The 7,811-nt window shown below is 36.1% G+C and overlaps 1 long non-coding RNA gene across 1 annotated transcript; it reads left to right on the forward strand.

Annotated features, from left to right (window-relative positions):
* Positions 1-2,041: 2,041 nt before the first annotated feature.
* Positions 2,042-7,302, forward strand: LOC131737038 (uncharacterized). Its single transcript, XR_009328614.1, has 4 exons — positions 2,042-2,305; positions 3,979-4,005; positions 4,770-4,929; positions 5,700-7,302. It is a non-coding gene; the product is annotated as an uncharacterized LOC131737038 (long non-coding RNA).
* The last annotated feature ends 509 nt before the right edge of the window (positions 7,303-7,811 follow it).

Consider the following 7,811-nt stretch of genomic DNA (forward strand, 5'->3'; position numbering starts at 1 on the left):
AGTGAGACTGTTGCCTATAATTATAAACAGAGCTGCGTTTGTGCTATAATTACAAGGGAATTTAATAAACAGATAATTGCGCTTCTTTGGCAAATTATGTTTCTGAATGACATTTATGATGTTTGGGAAAATTAAAAAAAAATTGCACGTCTTTTTTACCTGGCGGTTAGTAAAACAGCAATTTCTCTGTTCCTAAGCGAGGGTCTTAACCAGTGCACAAAAGGATTGGGTCTTTTTGGAGGTGTAGTTTTGGCTTATATATTGTTACTGTCCATATTATCCGTAATGCAGTGTGTCACCCGACATGACACTTTCAAACTTGCGGTTCCTAAACAATGGACTTAACCAGTGTACTAAAGGGTCAGATTCCCTTTTGGATGAGCTTACAGTATATCTCATTGACTTGTCTCACTCACAGTGCTCAACATTATCCGTTAAAAGCAGTGAGCCAAATAACACAACATTGTTGGTTATGCTTGCTCCTAAAAAACGATATCTATTTTCTCAAAAACAATCCCTTTTTCTCAATAACTCCAGCAGGACTCTTTGCCTGTTGAGCTCATTCAAAGAACAGATCCATACCAAAGTGCTGTATTGAGACAGTAATGAAGTCAGTTGTCCATCTCTCATCATGCAGCTGCCTGGCTGCCCAGCTGCCAGGCATGAAAGCTGTTTGTCAGCTGCTTTGCCCAGTCAAGTGCAGACAAAAGGTCTTTTGATGGCTGTCTTCCCTCAATCAATCTGTGCTGAGGCAGATGTTGAAGTCCAACAGGAAAAGGTGTAATTTGATTTTACAATCAGTGCAGCCTTTCTATATTGATAAGCTAATTAAATCTATCTTAACCCATTCTCCCTGTGCCACTATGGGGTAAATGACTTGCTATTTAAACGTATCTCGCTGCCAGCTGTGAAGGGGGCACTGGCATTGTGTTTGAAAATGTTGTTTCTTTCCCTTATAATTTAGGCACTGCTTCAGGGAAGAAAAGGTGGCTATTTTCTGAAACAGGATTATCAAGAAGACAGATGCTTCTAACAGGCTTTTCTTTGCCCCCAGGTCTTGCTAATCTAATTTCTTTTATCCCTGTTTTGGTCCCATCAGTACTTTTTAGAATGACAGATTTACTTTCTTTCAAAATTCATATTCTTTATTCCCATTTTGGTTGTGAAGCTGAAACACTGACTGAATATGATTGGCAGTACTGAAGGCTGCTGAATATGGCCCTGCCTCGGTGACTCTACTTCTGGAATCACAATGTACTAAAGGTCAAAGGGCAGCTGACAATTTCTAGTTTCTCATCTGAGCAAAGACAGGCAACCTGTCCATAACTGTGTAGTGGTTTGCATAATGTTGGCCACAAAGCTACCTAAAACTCATTTTTGTACTACACACCTCACGGTCAAACGCAATGGATTAGAGCACGAGTTTCCAAAAGCGACAAATGGATCTTTAATTATCCACTGTGTCTCTTCGCGTTTTACTTTCTAGCGATCTTATTAGCTTCTGTGTAGTAAACTCTGCAGTAATGACAACTCCAAAACTGGGCAAGATCCCTGCTAAAAACTTTAAAATGTGAAACAAACAACTCAGTAAACATGTATGCGTTGGGCCAACATTGACTTATGGCTGGCGACGGTCGCCGTTGGCTGGCGACATTGGCCCAGCGTTGGGGACAGCCAATGAAACTACAATCCATACACCGTTGGCTTGCGACGTTGTCCCAGCGTTGGAGACACTACAATCCATACAGCTGATGAAACTACAATTGCTTAAATTCAGCTGGAGCTGTCTGGAGCAAGCTCCGTATTTCCAAACCTTAACTTCAGCCTGATGTTGTTCCCTTGTGGAAACAATACAAAATTCAGCTTTACTATAAATAATTATGCAGCAATTTATTTTACTGTGCAATTTATTTGCATGGTATTTTATTACAAATGAACATAGGATAACGGTAGGATGCAGTCTGGCAGACAACACATACAGGCGGAAGACACATAATGTAAACAAGCACGTCTTTCTGAAGTAATCAAGGTCAAGGGAATCACGCGCATGACAGTTAATTTGTTTAGGGTTAATTTATGTGTAACAAGGGTTAGTACAATTTCAAATTTTCCAATTGTACTATTAGTTTTTGAAAAAAATAAGATCACACATTTTTTCCAAAGAAAAAGGCGAGGTTGGCTGCACAGCGCTGAAACATATTATCCACAATGCTTTGTGCGGTATGAGCGGGAATAGGCGCCATTTATCTGCAGCCAGATCACAGATCAGCCAGTTTGACGTGCAGAGGAGAGTGCAGTGTGTCAGGTAAGGATCATTTTAAATTCTTAATTTAAAACATAATTGTTTGTTTATATATTACTAATTTACTGTGTCCTGGCTGTAGCCTAATTGATAAGAGTGGATGGAATTGACTGAAATCGCTTTAAAAAAAACTTTTCTAAATACTGCACTGCTGTTTTGGCAATTGATAAAATAATTTAAAATATTGAATGTAATTATAGGCTATATTGTGATTTGATGATATTGCAAATCAAGACGTGAATAGGTTATTTTTAACTCAATTGAGAACATTACCAGTAATATTGTGAAGTACATTTTTGACAGGGGAAATATTTTAATTCTTCTGATGATATTTTATTTATAAAACACTAGGTTGAACATTTCTTTTCATGATCGGGTCTTCTGCAGAGCATTAAAACTTGGTGTACATACTGTATATTATATATATATATATATATATATATATATATATAACATTATACAGTTCAGTGTTCTTATATATTTATTAGTTAAACACACCGTTTAAAAATAAAAATCGGTGTTCAGATTCTGAACGTGTGTTTTCATAATGTCGTATTTTGTGATAGTGCTTTACTGAGAAATAAAAAAGTACTAATTATATGTAATAATTGATATGAAACATCCATGATATTCTGTTGCAGAAATGTTTAGTTTTTATTTGACAGTTATTACTGTATTTTCTTATCCATTTTGCTGTTCATAAACGGCCCAATCTTTTCTTTCCAGATCTGTAGCACTGTGAACTTTGCATTGGTTTATATAGTTGTTTTGACAAAATATGTTTTGTACATTTTGATTTTAACATATGTACTATTTTTCATGCGTTTTACATAAAAAGCCACAACAACTAAAACGAAACAATGTGAAATGTAACTTTCCATGAAATTGCTATGAAAATGCTGCTGTCCGGTATCTCCCGCGCCAAGCTGCTCTCGTTCTGAGGCGGTAAGCGGGGGCTGCAGAGCACTGGCTGAGTTGCAGGAGAAAGGACAGAAAGACTGAGAAACTTGAGATTAATAGAGTATTGTTTTGGCGTGGATTGTGGCACCTCCTGGAGTTTTTTTTTCTCTCAATAAATAAACCTTGAAATTAAACACCGTCCCCATTGTCCTGCTAATGTGAAAACATTGTATTCAAAATACCTGCAAAAAATAATGAATTTTATTTACATAAACAAATCGCTATTATATAGGCAAATATTTAGAAAATAATTGGGTTTGCGTTATTTTATTTAGAGTCGTTAAATCGCCTTGATTTATTTTGTAAGCGGTGTAAGTAACACTAAAAAAAAACAAAAAAAAACTAAACACATTTCTGCAACACTTTCAGAACAACTTAATAATAACATTAAGCGTTATTAGCTAAACACTTTGGTGTTTTAAGAAAAGAAAAAAACACATTGACTTAAATAGGCCTAAGAAAATAATTATGTGTGTGTGCAGGGAATGTATGCCTCGACTGGATCCTCTATGTCCCGCCTACAGAGAGGCAATCTGTGAGCTCTGATTTGCGAATTTGACAGTACAGCTAATGATACACGTTCTATCAGTCTCCTCATTCCATCCAATGTCCTATCAGAGAAGTGTTACATACATACAAAGTTATGATTATTTGTTCAGAATTAGTATGAATCTCTCAGATGTCCTGTTAACCATGTTATTTGTTATCTTTTACAGATATTTGGGTTGGCTGCTTCGTGTCAGGTGCGTTTTTTATTTTAATTTTATTTAGTGTCTGTTTCCAAGCTCTTCAGTACAAAGAATGAGAGATTTGACACTTCGAGAACAATGTGCTTCTGTGATGCTGATATGTTTAAAAGCTCTTTGAGGGATGATGTTTTTTGGCTTTGGTAAACAAAAATGCTTCTAAATACAGTATACCGATTTGGTAATTTGAAATATTGTTTTTACTCGTCGTAATGACGTGTAATTTGGTGATCAGATAGCAAGGGGAGGCATTGGGGCAGTAGGCTTTATTATTGCAAAACGTGTGTAGTGATAAATGTTGTGCTTTTCTAGTTTTTTATTTTGATGAACACATTACGTTGCCCATGCTGCCCTGAGACTGATAATTGATTGCAATCACAAAATCCCTTTAATTACACTTTCGCCACAGTGTAATGTTTTCAATTTGTGTCACCTGTGGGCCTTTCTGACCAGATGATCAATCTAGCAGCCAAAGTTGGGACAGAATTCATGACCACCCAAACTGACAATGCACTCTTCTTACATACCCAACCTGTTAACAAGTGCACCATGGGGCACTTCATATTTTAAGGGTTGTCTTTTGTTGATTTATATATATAAATAAAGCTGTATAGTTCATAAATAGAATATTGGCTAAATTTAACAGGTTACATTTGTAGACCGGGTGTAATAATTGTACAACAATTCAGACTAATGGCCATCTTTTAAATCCTGCTCATGTAAACATATTTTCTGAAAAAAAAATCCATCCTTTATTTCAGGTTGGCATGCTTTCTGTAATTTGGGATGGAAACCTCAAAGCTACTACCTGGAGGTTGATGAGCTCCACAATATCCAATGATTGAGCTGTACAGTTCAACTGGGTTGGGCGAGGTATCAAAAGAGCTTTCAAGGATCTTCTTCTGAAGAACATAACTTTCAGTAAGTAATTTTTTCTTTAAAAAAAAAAAAAATATATATATATATATATATATATATATATATATATATATATATATATATGATTTATTATGAAATTAGTATTTTAAATACAGCCATAATCCAAAGGCAAACTTTCCCCTAGGCTGCACCACAAAGCACTGGCTCTTAGGGGTTAACCCAAAGATCAAACTTCAATCTCCAGGGTCACAATGCACCAACAGTTTCATACAATTTAGAGATTTAAAGTACTTTCAATGAGTGTTCAATTTAGTATCAATCATTTTTTACTTTAAGTTTTAAGGGACTATTTTAAAAATAATAAGTATTTAGGTCAATATTGAACAGAAGGATATTATATCAAATAAGTCAAACAAAATGTCAAAACCATCTTTTTAATTTAGTTAGTAAACCCATTTTTCTTAGCACAATAAGGTACTCTGTGGTGTGATGTACTCTAATATCATCACTTCCCAAGTGGCTGAACAGACTCGTCTTTGCATCCTGATTTACAGCACTGGGGCCTGGTGAAATTAGTGTATCACACACTTGTAAGAAAATGATATAATGACAGTTTTTTGTGTGAATCAGATTAATTTACACAATTATTAATACTTATCTGACAAGGGTGTGGAAACATCTGAACCAAGATAATTATTTGCTTTTCTAATTGTCCCTTGAAAATACTGATATTTGAGAAATAGTACTAAAAAGTTAACTAAATAAAACATTTGTGTAAGTGGAATAACAGATATATGTGTTTACTTATTCAGGAGCTGTAAGGGCTAATGTTTTTACAAAGAGTGCCACGGAGGAGCCTTTCAGCCTTGGCAATGAACTGGCTACGATATGCCAAAGACCGCAGTGGAGGCCGGAGGCAGAGGTCAGAGGCTGCTGCAGCATCTCAAGAGATGGGAGGTGTTTGTTTTTTTTGTAAGCTTTTCTAATAAAACATTTGATCGCAAAAAACAATATGGAAACTTAAATTTAAAAAGTGCGATTACAAGACTTGTGTTTTTTTTTTTACTTTAATGCAAAATAGATCAAATCAAATAAGTCAAGCAGTTTGTAAAAAATAATTCTGTTAACATTTAAAATAATTTCAAAATATTTACTTGTTTGTGATGGTAATCTGAGAGTAACAAATGTTTAAGACCTAATTAGCTAATAATCTCCATTAAACTACTAATGTTTAATGACATAGGTCCAACGTACTGTCTGACAATTAGCCAACATGGGGCCAATGATGGTATTTAACATTGGGCCAATTTTGTTGGGCTAGTGTAGGGCCGATGAGCAAAACAATGTTGGGCCAATTTTGGGCGCTGACATAGGGCCAATGTACTGTCTGACAATTATCCAACATAGGGCCAATGTTGGCATATTTACTGGGAAGTTTGCCAAATCCTTTTTTATTCATTTTTTTTGCTTGTGAGTGAATTTTCTTTGATACGTTGTTGTTAATCCCTGCAGTATCAAGCATATGCAACATTCTAAATGAACCCATATTTATTTATTTATTTATTTAGCAGACTCCTTTATCCAAGGCAACTTACAGAGACTAGGGTGTGAACTATGCATCAGCTGCAGAGTCACAGCTACGTCTCACCCGAAAGACAGAGCACAAGGAGGGTAAGTGACTTGCTCAGGGTCACACAATGAGTCAGTGGCTGAGGTGGGATTTGAACCGGGGACCGCCTGGTTACAAGCCCTTTTCTTTAACCACTAGACCACACAGCCTCCACCTATATTAATACTGGATCTCATTTTGGAATCTAACATGCAGTCATTCAAATCCAATGGCAGAATAAATTGTGACCTCTAATGAACTGAATCACCTCACTTCCTACATTTTTGATGTGCTTATGATAAAAGCCTGTTTTTAAAGGGTTAAAAATACTTGCTTTAATAAGGATACATCTTCTGAGATGAAGGATTTTTTTTAATGTATGCCACAAAGAAAAACACCTGCTTAATTTGTTTGTATTTTATATTAAGAATATCTGTAATTATTTTTAGAGTTAATACTAAGGAGATTAGTTTTGAAAAACAGGTTAAATAGAAATCAGGAGATTCAGTGGTTAACTATGGGGGAGTTTCCCATGTGGGTTCTAATTTTACTCTTGAGCTTGAGCCAAATGAAAAATGGCCCTAAACATTTTGTGTTTCCATTGCCTCGGTTTATTATACTCGAGATGACCCTCTTTTCACCTGACATCATACAAATGAAGGAGAAAGGAGGAGGTCGATATGCAAATTAGTCATGCGTAGATTTCTCGTGCTGTTTTCGCAGACAGCTCGGTAAAATGTGTTTTCCATGCACAGAGAACAGATACATGAGAGAATCTCACCTGGAAATCCATAGTTGTCAGGTGACATCTTGTTTGAGTGACAATGTTTAAAGCACAGTGTTAAGCTCATGTAATAAAGCTGTGATTTGTAAATGCCTTGTGCCTGGTTGTTTAATAATATGTTTTACTGTTCTTGCCCAAATTGTTTTTCAAATGTCCATTGGTTAGTAGTGAATAATAGTTCAACTAATTTATCACACAACTTAATTAAAGAAAAAATAAAATAATTAACCCAGAGGTATATAATGAAACTATCCACCCCAGCTATTGTAGATCACCATGGCTGAAAACCGGGGGAGACATAGGATTATAGAGATCTGTGCCAGACACTTTCCATGTATGCGCCAAGGCTGTCTGGATTGAGAGCAGTGGACGTTTTCACGTGAAATGCAGGTTTCCATGTGAAAATGGGCGTGGATTTCCCGTGTTTTATGTCATGCTCACTAGTAAATGAGATTTACCCTATCCCTCTGTGGCAGTTATTTTCGGCCACAAGCCTGAAGCTGCATCCACACTGGATGCGAGCGAATAATT

This window comes from Acipenser ruthenus, chromosome 4, assembly GCF_902713425.1.
Source record: "Acipenser ruthenus chromosome 4, fAciRut3.2 maternal haplotype, whole genome shotgun sequence".
NCBI lineage: Eukaryota > Metazoa > Chordata > Actinopteri > Acipenseriformes > Acipenseridae > Acipenser > Acipenser ruthenus.